A 14,762-nucleotide genomic window follows, 5' to 3' on the forward strand; every position below is an offset into this window, starting at 1 on the left:
GTCTCCAGGAGGATGATGTATTACTCTCTATGACACACATACCTGCACACGGAGACTGTTAATACAGATTTATTTACAACCTGTTAAAAAAATTAATTATAAATAAAAATAACGTCTTTTCAGCGGTTCCTTTACAACGCCATCCAAACATGCAGTCAAGTTTGTTTACATTTACAGTTACCTGGCAACACGCAAAAGAAAATGCAGGATGCAGATAACGCCAGTGCCAGATGTCCAACTGTAAAAATAAATGAATAAAATAAATTTAATTACAAGTAATAGCTTATTCAAAAAAAAAAAAGTTCATTATTTAATGATCAAATACATTTTAATGTATATGTATGCAGTGTTGGGTAAGTTACTCTAAAAACTAATTCATTACTAACTTCTAGTTACATATTCTACAGTGTAATTAGATTACTGTGCTAATTACTCTGTCTGAAAAGTAATTGCAGTACTTATTACTTTCAAAAACCCTTATCAACCTCGAACAGATGAAAAATACAAGGCTAGAGATGGAATTATTCTTTTATTTCTTTCAAATAAATTATATAAAATCAAATAAATTGTATATGAACTGGCCAAAGAATTAAAGGGGGCTGCGTTAAATTAGAAAACATACATTTTAAAATTCACTATAGTTTTATATAGAATTGTTCTATAGTCCATACAGTATTTAAAAAAAATACATCAGAAGTAACTGTAATTAAATTACTTTTTTTTTATCCCTTCATTTTTTTCAATGAAAAAGTCATTTAATTACAGTAATTAAATACTTTGTAATGCATTACACCCAACACTATCTGTATGTGAACGTTTGTGTGCATATCTAAGTAAAATAAACTGTTAAGTGTATGTAGCCATTACTTAATTTGTGCTAATGTAGCTTTTATTCCGAATTACATCATAGAATCGTTAAAAATGTGTTGTGATAATTTTAATTAAATTGTTAAAAAAAAAGAGCCAAAAAAAAAAAAAGTCAATAACATAGCGTAAGCGTCACATAATGTTCTGATTGGCCGGTTTCTCGCTGACGCGATGTGACATCATTGCCAGTCATCCGATCCGTCATCTCAGTTTTGATGCAAAGGGGGAAGTTGGGAGGATCAGAGAGGAAGGTACGAGCCTCTGGGCTTTAACATTTTTACACTATATCCGTTTTGATTTGTTTTTGGCTTTGGTTGAAAATAAACCCCACGATTGCTCAATCCTTTGTACTGTTTTCGCTTTTAACAGTTTATTTCTGGGATGTCACGCGCTGTGTGTTGCCTGTGCGCGCGGCCTGTTTTTCTGTTAGCATTAGCAGCATTAGCTCTGTGTTTCGGGTAACAATTGAACCGTCCCAGCGGAGAAACGGTCAGTCCCGGTGAAAGCACCGATGTGACGGGTTAAACACGACTGTCAATCTCTCTGTGTTGATTTGTGATTTAGAGAGAGAGAGAGGAGGAGAAAGAGTTTCATTATTAGCATAGACGGCATCAGAAGCCAACAAGTAGCTCAAGCTTTATAAATAAATGTTATATCATGACAAAAGTGCATTAGGTTATAAAACAATTTATAATAAGAAATTAAAGTTGGCTCTTGATTTGTACATTAAACTCTCAGTGTTCGTTGAGCATATCAACTAGAATTTAACATCTTTATTTGACATGATGGCCAAATGTGAAGAAATGTTGGCACAAAATTGGATTTAAAGTGCAAATAAGTTGATAACCAGATGCCTCTTTCTAAATGAATCATGCACGTTAAAAGGTGAAGCATTTCATTTGTAGGCAATGTTTATCATTGCCAGTGTTGGGTAAGTTACTCTAAAAATATTATTAATTACTATCTACTAATTACATCTTCTACAGTGTAATTATATTACTGTACTAATTACTCTGTCTGAAAAGTAATTGCATTACTTATTATGAATTACTTTCTAAAACCCTGATCAACCGTGATCAGATGAAAAATACAAGGGATAGACATGAAACTGTGCTTTTAATTCTTTCAAATAAATCATATAAAATCAAAGGAATTATTCATGAACTGGCTAAAGAATTTAAGGGGGCTACGATAAATTAGAAAACATATATTTTAACATTGGACGTTAAATTTCAAATTTAAATTAACTTTTGTTTTATATAGAATTGTTCTGTAGTCTATACAGTATTTAACCAAATTAAATCAGAAGTAACTGTAATTAAATTACTGAAAAATTAAGAGCAATCCTATACTTTTTTCAATAAAAAAAATAATTTAATTACAGTAATAAATTACTTAGTAATGCATTACTCTCAACACTGATTATTGCATAATGCTTACCATTTCTTTTATTACTTAAACAGCCTATAATGCATGGTATTTTAGTGAGAAGCTAGTATTGCATTCCAGTCATATCCTTGGTTTTGTTTGGCGGCTGTTTAAGGATGCAGCACTGATGTCATGGGGTTTTGGGTCAAAGCACAAAGGATATTTAAGGCTAAATGGAGCCTTGCAGGTCTTGAACAATGTCTGTTGTCTAGACTCATGTGACCGCATTGGTGTGGATGTAATTGATGGGATGACAAACTACACAATAGAAGTTCTTTTTGAAATAAGTGTTCTACCAAGTTTCATATACTACAGGGGCTCAATCCTGCTCATGAAGAAATTGGGTGTTGTTGGTTATCCAAAATGTATTAATCAGGATAACATGCAAAAACATGGGGTTTCCATTTCTTTGAAGCAAGCTTAAACTTTATTATTAAAGGAACCACCTCACTTAAATGGACTTTTAAAGGTTGTTTGTTTCATCCCTGGTATCTCTGATATCGTACAATACTTACAGTGTGGTTAATATGTATTTGGTAAGCAATGAGAAAGTCTGAACTGATTTAAGTTTTGTTTATTTCCGCAGATTTTGGGAGTGACCGTTTGAGAAGCACCTCTTGACTTCAGTACAGGAGATCGGGGCTTTAGGGTCATGGCAGGAAGAGGCGGAGCAACGAGACCAAACGGGCCAAACGCCGGCAACAAGATCTGTCAGTTTAAACTGGTGCTACTGGGAGAGTCTGCCGTGGGAAAGTCAAGTTTAGTGCTGCGTTTTGTAAAAGGACAGTTTCACGAGTTTCAGGAAAGCACAATAGGAGGTAAGACATTTAATTTACTGTACACTGTAACCAAACTAGTCTTGTTTGATCTCTTAAATCAGGATTGAGCCAAATCTTGTCATATCAGAATCAGAATCAGCTTTATTGCCAAGTATGCTTACACATACAAGGAATTTGTCTAGGTGACAGGAGCTTCCTTATCTGATGTTAAGCGGCTCAGATAATGAAATAAAATGTTCCTTGATCTTTGAGATAAAAGCTTGATGTACAATTAACTCATAATTTAACTTTTAGAACTCAAGACTTCCTCATCTGTCTAACAAAGGAGCATTATATAAACTGAGCTGCAAATACGACTCGTTCTGTAACTCAGCAACTGTCTGATGTCAGACAGATCCCGTGCGAGAAAAAACTATGAGATTAAGCGCAACTGTCAAAGACGTCTGCCCAGCCTATGTCAGAATGTATAGAAAAACTGCATCTCAATGCAGAGGCACACAAAGCCTGTTTGAACAGCCCCTAACTTGCCTTGACCCAAACCTGGAGAAGCAGACTGGTTTGTCGGAACTTATCGAGTTCGGATTGGGTTGAATACTTCTATTGCACGTGTAGGATAACCGAATAGTCATTTGGCGATTCTAATAGTGGCGGGTCGAATGGTTAACTGAATGTCAACTCTCTGTCGCACATCCCTACTTTATACCTCCTGAGAGAAAGATAAACAAAATGTATGAATTTACAAGGGTTGAGTATCAGTACAGATTTCTTGATTTGATTCCAATTTACATGTTCTCAATTCTGTTCTGAGATGGAATTAGATTACAATTAATTCGGATACATTTCTTTTTATTTTCAGTTATTTTTATATTTCATATATATTTCTGCCCATTTAACTCCATATGTAAGCAATTTGACAATTCTCAATACCAATTTCGATACAACAACAAAATACTAGGCTAACCACTTTGCATTTAATTTTCAAGTAATTATTCAAGTAAAAATTTGTTTTAAATCTTAAATCAGTTATTTAAATCTGAAGTATGTAATTTCTGCAACACTAGCGCCAGCTTTCTGTATATGCATCCTGTCTACCTTTGGTCAAACAAAGAGAGAGTCCCGCCCCCAACTCACGCCATTGGTTGAGTAACGTTGTTGCGGCGGTGCCACAGAGACAGTGTTTCTGAGAAAATGTACCTATAAATGGCTAATTTATAGTTGTCTCTGCTAATTAAGCTGGCATAACACAGAACATTTTACATACTTCAGTTTAAAGTGTTTAGGAGTATTATCAAGTAAACATTCAGCAATCTGAAAAAAATTTCACCCACCAGTAATCAGAAAAGTTACCTGATGACTGTTGATGTATATCAGCATTTTTTCAGATATTAATAGGGCTAGTTGTAGCGTTGTCTCTTTATACATATTTCTTAACGCAACTTTGGTAAAGTGTGAGCAGCAGTCTAAGTTGGGATGCATCTGATGGACGACGCCTTGTTGTAAAATTTAGAAACAATTATTTTCTATGATCGTGCACTCATTGTTGCACGCCGTCTTTCAGCAGCGTCCAGGTGCGGCACCGGAGGCTGCTCAAACTTCTACAGCGCTACAGAGTGCAACTCGCATTAAATTCTACCCAAGTCATTGTCAAAGGATTGTTTACTCCAGCCATCACTCCAGTTTATGTGTATCTTTCATACACAGTGTATTTTCAGTTACAAGTAGGTCTGTTTGTCATTTTCAAACCGGTCTATTCGTTCAGTTTGCGCAGTTACACCGGTTTCATACACTAACCTGCAAACTCCTCAACGTCACTTTGTTCATTCTTGAAGAAGTACAGAAACCTCTGTCATTTGTGTGTTTGGTGATTAGATTCACAAATCTGTTCTGCCACCTGCACCATATCGACACGGCATTCACTAAAGTACAGGGGTTTCAGTACAGCGACGCACAAGGGGCGTGGCCATGACATAAAACAAATTTCAGGTCAGCGCACATGCACATTATAGTGCCTTCTTTCCGCGGGCGTTTCATATTTTCATCGCGGGCTTTTCATAACAGCGACAGCAAACTGATGGAACAGCCATGGACAATCTAAGACAAAATAGGGAAATCGGTAAATGTTTTTGTTGTTTTACTATGATACAGAGGCAGATGATTTTGTAAAAGATGCGGTAGCATTTTAATGTAAAGAACGAGTAACGATAAATAATTTTTGTTACCGTTTGCAATATAAGTGCATATGAACTATGCAAATTTTGAATTAGGAGAACGCCTACACTACCACGTCACATTTTTACGCTGTACTGAAACCCCTGGAAATAAGTGACTGCCATATCGACACGCCCTTCTGTATTAAGTATCGTAAATGTTATATCACCCCCTTGTGGTCTCCCAAAGCTATTACACCAGACTAAATTAAACAGAAGGCCAACTGAGTGAATTGGATAGCACTCAAATTAGGCTTCTAATTTAAATGTTGGCTAATGTTAATATATCGATGCCTCAGAAACATATAGAGAAAATAATGTTCCGATCATTAATCAGTGTGTCGATATTTGATGACGTTTCTAAAATTTAATATAAAACTACTTAAATGAATGGGCTTCATTGTATGATTATAATACAGGATTACTTTTTAAAGCAGCCTAAAATTATCCAAATCCAAAACAAGCTAAGGACTGTTTTTGGAATTTTAAAGTGTTTGATAGTTTAGGAGCGTATCCACATTACCGCAACTCTGCGAGTGCTCTCAGAGCACACAACTGTCAATCAGTCAAACTGCTTAAAGATTACAGATTGTCAATTTGTTAAGTTTTTCTCTTTACTCTCCCCTTTGGCCTGTTAATGAGATCAAGCAGTGGTTATCTTAATGAGCACCCCTGGCATAGAGTTAAAGATTTGTCTTGTGAATTTAAGAATCAATATCGGTATCATTCAAATATAGATTGTGATTAATCGTAAAACCTATGTATTGCAAGCCATTTGATTCTAAATGCAAGATCTGACCCTGTCTCTGTTCTTTAGCTGCCTTCTTGACTCAGACATTATGTTTGGATGACACAACAGTGAAGTTTGAAATCTGGGATACAGCTGGCCAAGAGCGCTACCACAGTTTGGCCCCCATGTACTACAGAGGAGCACAGGCGGCCATAGTGGTGTATGACATCACAAATGAAGTGAGCTTTGAATCCTAAGGTTACTTTTCACATGTAGATGGCTGGAAGAAGTGCTTTACAGGAATGTATGTTCTTATTTTACTTCCAGGAATCATTTGAACGTGCAAAAACTGGGTGAAGGAGCTTCAAAGACAAGCCAGTCCAAATATTGTAATAGCTTTGGCTGGAAACAAGGCCGATCTTGCCAACAAGAGAGCGTTGGACTTTCAGGTTTGTAATGTTTAAACAGCCACAGAGGAGCAGGCACTTTCGGTTGGTTTTACAAAGGAGGTGTGAAACTTTTATAAACAAACAAATATGGCACGTTGTAGACCTCTACGCATTAGAACTGTGGAAGAGTCTGCTTCGGTTCTGAATATTATTTGTATTTTTTTTTGTATGTAGGATGCGCAGTCGTATGCAGATGACAACAGTTTGCTTTTTATGGAAACATCTGCAAAGACTTCAATGAACGTGAATGAGATTTTTATGGCCATTGGTAAGTTATCGGCCAGTTTGGCCAAATGCTTTGGTGTCAAGTAGTTAAATACAATAAGAGATAGCAGAGCCAATTATTTCTTTTAATATTGTAATTGTGATTCATTTTGATTAATTGAATTTACTTTAAAGGGGTCATGACATGGGTTTTTTTATTGTATTATTATGTTCCCTTAGGTGCAATTATAGTATTAATATATTTTTTTTTAAGAAAAACTTTTAAAATCTAGTGATTTATGACCTTTTCCCACCCTGTTTCTCATCCTCTGATTCAAACAGTCTGTTTTGGGGGCGTTTTCCATTTAAGACCTCAGTGTTAACGCCCACTGTTATGATTGGCTAACGTCAGTGCCTATGTATCAATTATTGACGCTCCCAGCCAGAACAATATGCAAGTAAACTAAGTAAAAACACTGTGATTATTCATAATGAATGAAATTGCGCTTTAAAAAGTAGTTTAAAGTTTAAAATAGATTACTTACAGTTTGCGTCGTCGTTGTTCCCAGAATAGTCGGCACGGACTTATCTTTGAGCAACAGTTTTCTGGCAAAGCCAGCATCATATTGAGATTTGTTCTCAAAACAGTCATCCTTAAAATGTACAGAACAAACGCTTAAGTTAACACTGCCGTGACTGGGACGTCCTCAAAAAATAAACTGCATCCATTTTTCCCTGACGTCTGGATCTTTCGGCAGCTTATTCAGAGGTTTTGTTTGACCACAGCCAGGAACAGCACATCTGTGTGGCATCGTAATTTTCCTGTGCACAAGTAGTCTCTGTCAGAGCTCGCTGTCCATCGACTGAACACTTGTGAGGCGCACGGCGATACTGAAATCAGCGTAGTTGTCTTGCGCTTAAAGCGTAGTTATCTTGTGCTGGAGGCGGTCATATGCAAACGCTGTTACGTCACTTCTAACCGACACGTCACTTCTAACCATGAATCCAGAACGAGCTGTATTTTGAGTTTGATTAAATAAATGATTCGTTTAGAATGGGGAGGACGTCTTAAAATATTAAACTTGCAGGACGTTTTAATGATACAAAGACCTCTTATATACCAAAAGATCAAGGCAAATTTGGTTTCTCATGTCATGACCCCTTTAAATACATTTGTCTAGGTGGGAAACGCATGCCATAATCTTCACAAATCCAATTACTTTGTTGCTATTTTATACATCAGTAAATAAAGATGTGTGGACTTCACAATGGCTCTCTTAGCAACATTAATACAATTTCATCATCAAAAATTTTGACAATAATATTCACAGAAATTAAGTAGACATGTCTGTGATTGGTCAATGTTCCACTGCTGCTGCAAAAATAACTTAACTGGTATAGACCTCAACGGAATTATGTATTTGACACGGTTCACTATTAGTTAATTTTGGCAGTTGTAAATGTAATCTTGGTTATTTGTTTGATTTATTGTGCAGCCCTATTAGATAGTAGAGCTATCTAAGGAATAGTTCACCCAAAGTGGACGATTCTCTCATCATTTCCTCAAACTTGTCCATCTCAAGATCATATGAATTCTTGTGTTCTGCAAAACACAAAGAATTTTTGATGGAGTTATGAGGTGTTTTTGTCCTGCAAATGGAGTCTAACCCTTTTTAAGCTCGATCATGGGTTTATGATCTTGATTTGAAGCTCGATTACACATCCCCGCACTTGACACGTGCTCAACATGTACAGTGCTCCGCGCATGTGTCAAATGCGACGGCAGTGTAAAGGAGATGATGGTTAGATTTATAGTCAAAAGGAGCCTGTTTCTCACCCAAAACTGATAGTGTGTCTTGAGAAGAGATGGATTAAATCACTGGATTAACTTAATGCTGCTTTTATTTCCTTTTTGGAGCTTTAAAGTGTTAGACCCCATTGACTTACATTGTATGAACAAAAACACCTCACATCTCCATCAAAAAAACTTGGTGCAAAAGTCACATGAGTTTGAGATGCCATAAGGGTGAGGAAATGATGAGAGGTGAACTATTCCTTTAAAAGTCGATTTGAAATCAAATATTGACCTCATTTACTTTCTAATACATGTTCCTGGCTTTTTTGTGCAAGATTCAGCAGTGCATGTAATTTTACATAACAATGAAATAGCTTGCTCTGCCTCTGAAACGTCTTTTCGGCTGACACCTAGCCTGTGGGGCTGATATTAATACAATATAGATTGTCAAATTAGCAATAACATCAACAAATAATGATGGACCTGAAAAAAATAGTGTTACCGTTGGGATACGTGAAGATGCTCTCGAGGGTGAAGTTGATTTTCAGCTCCCCCCCTGGTGTTTCAGAAGATGAGTAGGCCTCCAAAGCAGCCGCCTTACGCTTTTTAATCAGAAACGCATTACATTACAGAAGTCGAATGCCATTTCATCTTGAGTTTTGAAAGACCGACATTTACTTGTGCTCTTCAAAATGTGCAAACATTACCAATAATTTCTCCTTTACTAAATATGTTCTGTTGTCTACTTGTGCATCATTAGCAAAGAAATTACCCAAGAACGAGCCCCAGCCCGCTAGTGCTAACACAGGACGCAACCGAGGCGTGGATCTAACAGAAACGGCACAGCCCACGAAAGGCCCCTGCTGTAGCAACTGATCAGCTACACTCCTCACCTCCCAAACACATCACATCTGGACATGGGGCTCTTCCTTCCAAACCTCGCTCCTTGGATTAACTAAAGACTCTGTATAGCTGTGCTTCTAATACTTTTTACTTTTAAGACAATATGTCAATCAGCCATCTACTGGATGCATGTATCACTACAAAAGCTAAATACACATTTGTAACTTAATTTAGCAGGATAACAAACCCCTTTGAGAGAGAGAGAGATGGAGAGAGAGAATGAAATATTGTGTGTGTTTGTATGTGTTGAGTATGTGGAATTGATCACCTTATGACCAGACCCAGACGGAATCGCATTTTCTGTGCCGATTTGGGAAAAAACATGGTAAAATGTGTTAAATGGAGCGTTGAACTCTCATTGGAAGCTGAAAGCATTATCAAGCTTGCCAAAATTGAAACAAAAAACAAACAAGGGGTGCACAATACGTATAATTTTGTGAATGATGAGCGTTCCAATGATGCGAAAACCTGCAGATATTTCTACTCGTGCTGATTCCATGTGGGCCTGCACATGACATGGGTCAAATCGAATCCTACTTTTTAAATGAATGCTGTTTTCAGAAGAAAACAGTTCATGGTAAACCATTCACCCCTTCTTCTGCTTCAGAAGTTATGGATTTTAGTTTCTTCTCGTTTTACTGAATCATTCCATAATGCACCTGCTGTCTTTCTTGTAACCTTGTCTTACCACTGTTTGGTGTTAGTACCAACTTCCATATTGCAGTTGGCCTTGTTCACAGGTTGAAACAGGCCATGAAGGTCTTCTGATGAGATTCTCATAAACATTGGTCCTGGCAACTTCAGCCGCATCCATCACATGGCTTGTAAAGTCGTCCAGCTGTTCGGCAGGGCAGGATCTGATTAATGGATTGGGAAACTGATGGTGTCTTTGGGGATTAAGACCAATATAGGACAGTGGAACATGTTCAGCCCGTGTGAATTATTGTTATTATTAATTTAGACCATATTCCATCTCTGTGTTTTGCTTGTACATCTATTGTTGAATTATACAAGCAATGGTCAGTCCCAGACTGAACCTGCTAGCATTTTCTGCACTGATTTGGTGGCATTAAAAAGTCAGTGGAATTGATTTAAACTTGGTAAAATGTGTCAAATGCAGCTGAGAGCACTACACTCATATTGGTAGCTGTGAGCATGATAAATTAGGAAAAATATGCAGTCAACGTGAAATCAAAATTTAAACCGTTTACTTTAATGCTTATTTTATTCCTGTTCTTTTTGTGCACATGTTATCAGTGCATGTTATTCCAAATAAAATAAATTGTTAGTCTAAGTAATCCTGTATTAAAATGTCACAACTTGCTCCACCCCTGAAACGACTTTGCTTTACATCTGACGTCACAAAGCCCTCTTACTTTTCAACAACTCCCCTCCGAACATCTTGCTTCATTGATTCTGGTATATGATTCCACTTTTCACAATCTAATCGATTACAGATGGATAAGGTCAAGGGTTGCAAATGACTGGCAATGTTCACGGAAAGTTCAGTTTTTTTATCTTGCCATAAATTCGTTGTCACTATTTGCCAGGTACGTCCATAGTGATGCGGTGCTGTTTTGTCTTCTCAAATGTACTCTAAGGACTGAAGCACGTGTTTGCAGGAAAATTTAAATGTGCCATTGTACGACTAGACAAAACCTTTCAAAATAAAAGACCCTGTTAAGTCTGGTGAAGCAGTCCTGCTGAAAACCATGCCATTCCATATGTTCCAGTTTCTTCTGTAGAACACAAACTTAAGATTGTTAAAAGACTATATCAGCTCTGTATGTCCATGCAATGCAAGTCAATGGAACTTTGAAGCTCAAAAAAGCTCATAAATGCTGCAGAAAAGTAATCCATTAGATTTCAGTGGTTTGATCCATGTCGTCTGAAGCGATCCAGATGGTTTTGCTTGTGAACAGAAAACTCCCTTTTCACTATAAATCATGACATCTGCAGTCTCTTTGGCAATCATGATTTCAAGCTCCATTATACTTCTTAGCGCCATCTAGTGCTCAGAGCATGTGCCAAGCACTAGGAAGTGTAATCGAGCTTGAAATCGTAATGGTGCCTAAAGACTGCAATGGCAAGATGTACAGTGAAAAGAGTAACAGTTGTTGTCACCCATAATCAATTGGATCTGAATACATGGATTACACTTTTATGCTGCCTTTGTGTGCTTTTTGGAGCTTCAAAGCTTTAGTCACCATCCACTTGCTTTGTATGGACCTACAGAGCTGAGATTTTCTTCTAAAACACCTTAATTTGTGTTATGCAAAAGAAAGTAAGACATAAACATCTGGGATGGCATGAGGGTGAGTAAATGATGACTATTCCTTTAAAATTGGACTGGGCTTTAAGGTTGCGCAATCCAGTTTGACAATCTATCGTGGGCAGCAGAATCGTTGATCTTCTCAGCCAGTTAATTTTGTTTGTACTGTAAGTTTTGATGCAGCAGTGATTTAATTCTAGACAGGAAATCATGTTCACTTTGAAGAGCTGCTCCGTTAGAACAAAAAGTTCACAAAGCATTTTCAGCTCAAACCGTCTTTGCTTCCATAGGTCTTGATGATCACAGGTCACATTCTCAATTGCCATTTTTCTAGGTTTCATGTTTTGCATGCAGAGCGTTAAGCAGCATTTCACATGGTATGTCATTTTTAAATCCTGCTCATTGGAGCTCCTCAGCTGCACATTTTTGGGCTGTGTCTGAAACCTAAAGCCTTGGTGCTCGCTGCACAGTCAGCCGACTTCATTGGCAGCATTGTTATATAAAGGTGGTACTTCAGGAAAATGGTTTCAGGCACCCAGTCCTTCAGAAACCCTAACAGGGTCCTTCAGAAACCCAGAAAACAGCTGTTTTCTGCAGATAAATGCGGCAAACAAGTACAGCTCCTACCTACTTGAGTGGAGAAAGACCGAAATCTCCAAAACTGTTGGTCAAGATTCCATTAAAATCACAGATTTCAAATCAGCCATAAAATCTGACAACAATGGTATCGTAAATTGTGCTCCTGTAGCTCAGATAATGTTAAAAACACCATTGGCTTACACTTAATCTGTAAAACGGCATCCACCATATTGGGTGTTCCAATTTCTCCCATTAATTTTAATATAAGTGGTCTGTCTCAGGATAAATGGTCTCTGATGGACCCTTTTCACATAGCTGGGTTTGGAAGTAACCTATAACAGGGTAAACATATGGTTAATGGGAGACCATTGTATTTGTTGTGTGTGTGTATATATATATATATATATATATATATATATATATATATATATATATATATATATATAGTGGTGCATTACAGCAGTCATAAGTGAGAATGAGGCCATTATTCGTCACTCCCTTTACGGCTGTTTTAGAGTTCTTAATTCTTCATGCGTATCACAACCTACTGGGCAGGCTGGAGAATTTATTGTAAAAAAAAAATAAAATAATAAAAAGTTAAATATTGATCCATTTCTCACCCACACCTATCATATTAGATTTGTATGGACTAATTTGATGCTGCCTATATGTGCTTTTTAAGCTTCAAAGTTCTGGTCACTATTCACTTGCATTGCATGGACCTACAGAGCTGAGATATTCTTCAAAAAAATCTTTGTTAGTTTTCTGCTGAAGAAAGTAAGTCACACATCTGGGATGGCATGAGGGTGCACAAATGAGATGTGTGTGTGTACTATCGCTTTAAGTGGCCAAACAAGCTTCTCCTCTTACCTGCATATCTGCCTCCTATCCAGCAGATGGCGACAGTGTGCTTTCCCAGCTGCACTCGATGAAGTAGGAATCGAAGCTTTAAATAAATCAGTATAAGTGTTTGAAATAAGAATTGTTTGAACAAGTTTCCAACAGTTTCAGAGTTATATTTGTTGCTCTGGACATTTCTATATCATTTCCCTATAACTCATTATGTCAATAGTACACAAAACTTGCATGCAACCAGATAACCATGTATTGAGAATAAAGGGGAATTGTTTTGAAAATGATTTCCAACACTGTAAATTAAATTGTTACAACAGTCAAGACAGAATATCTGAAATTGGCAGCAGATGTCTTGACAGATAGCCGTCATAACAGGTAAAACATGGACAGTATGAATACTGACTTTGCTATTTCTTGATGTTATCTGACAGTGTTGACAAAAGACAGTGACACAGCTTTTAAATTTGATTCAAAATGATGTATTTAAAAAATTAACGTTATTTTGTCAGGACATACTTCTATAAAAGATACATATATCTTGTTATTTTATCAATATGAAGTATAGAGTTATGATCTGAGGACAGGATTTAGGTGTAATGTCCTAATTTGGATAAATCAAAGGTAAGATAACATGAAATAGGATGTCTGTAAATTAAACCTCTCTAATCACTCACCCTCATGCCATCTCAGATGCGTATGACTTTCTTTCTTCAGCAGAACACAAACATTTTAAGAAGAATATCTCAGATCCTCACAATGCAAGTGAAAGAGAACCAACATTTTAAAAGCTCAAAAAGCACATAAAGGCATCATAAAAGTAATGCATGCAACTCCAGTGGTCTAATCCATGTCTTCAGAAGTGATATGATAAGTGTGGGTGAGAAAAGTACCAATATTTAAGGTGAAAGTGGAGATTGATAGTTTAGTAACAAAGGACCTAAATATTGATTTGCTTCCCACATGTATCATACTGTATCACATTTGAAGATATGGATTTAACCACTGGAGTCTTATGGATTACTTAAACTGCATTTATGTGCTTTTTGGAGCTTCAAATTTTAGCACCCATTCACTTGCATTGTATGGACCTACAGAGCTGAAATATTCTTTGTTTGTTATATATATATATAATAAAAAAAATAAAAAGAAGGGTCTCATCCCTTTTCTTAAAAAAATGAATAAGCAAAAATCGAGGTTCCAGTGAGGCACTTACAGTGGAAGTGAATGAGGTACATTTTTGGAGGGGTAAAAGGAAGAAATGTTAAGCTTATAATTTTTTTTTATAAAAGCACGTGCATGAAATCTTGTTAAATCTTGCATATCATTTACATATCATATGTTAAGTTGTTTAAATGTTTTATGGGTTTCGATGTTATGTTGTCATGGCAACAAAGTTGATATAATCACTTACTAACCTTTTCTGTGTAAAGTTATGTCACACAAAAATCATGTTAACACATATATTGTGTTTATCTTGTGGCTATACTTTTGAAATAGTGAGTATTTTAATGTTTACTGATTTCGCACCATTGTCACTAAAAGAGAGCTGAGCCGGAAGGCAAAGCTCTCGATCTACTGGTCAATTTTTGTTCCTACCCTCACCTATGGTCATGAAGGCTGGGTCATGACCGAAAGAACTAGGTCGCGAGTACAAGCGGCCGAAATGGGCTTCCTCAGAAGGGTGGCGGGCTTCT

The 14,762-nt window shown here is 36.9% G+C and overlaps 1 pseudogene; it reads left to right on the forward strand.

The window, feature by feature from the left end:
- The first annotated feature begins 1,060 nt into the window (after positions 1 to 1,060).
- LOC127657809 (ras-related protein Rab-5A-like) lies at positions 1,061 to 11,085 on the forward strand (annotated as a pseudogene).
- Positions 11,086 to 14,762: the final 3,677 nt, after the last annotated feature.

This window comes from Xyrauchen texanus, chromosome 17, assembly GCF_025860055.1.
Source record: "Xyrauchen texanus isolate HMW12.3.18 chromosome 17, RBS_HiC_50CHRs, whole genome shotgun sequence".
Classification (NCBI taxonomy): Eukaryota; Metazoa; Chordata; class Actinopteri; order Cypriniformes; family Catostomidae; genus Xyrauchen; species Xyrauchen texanus.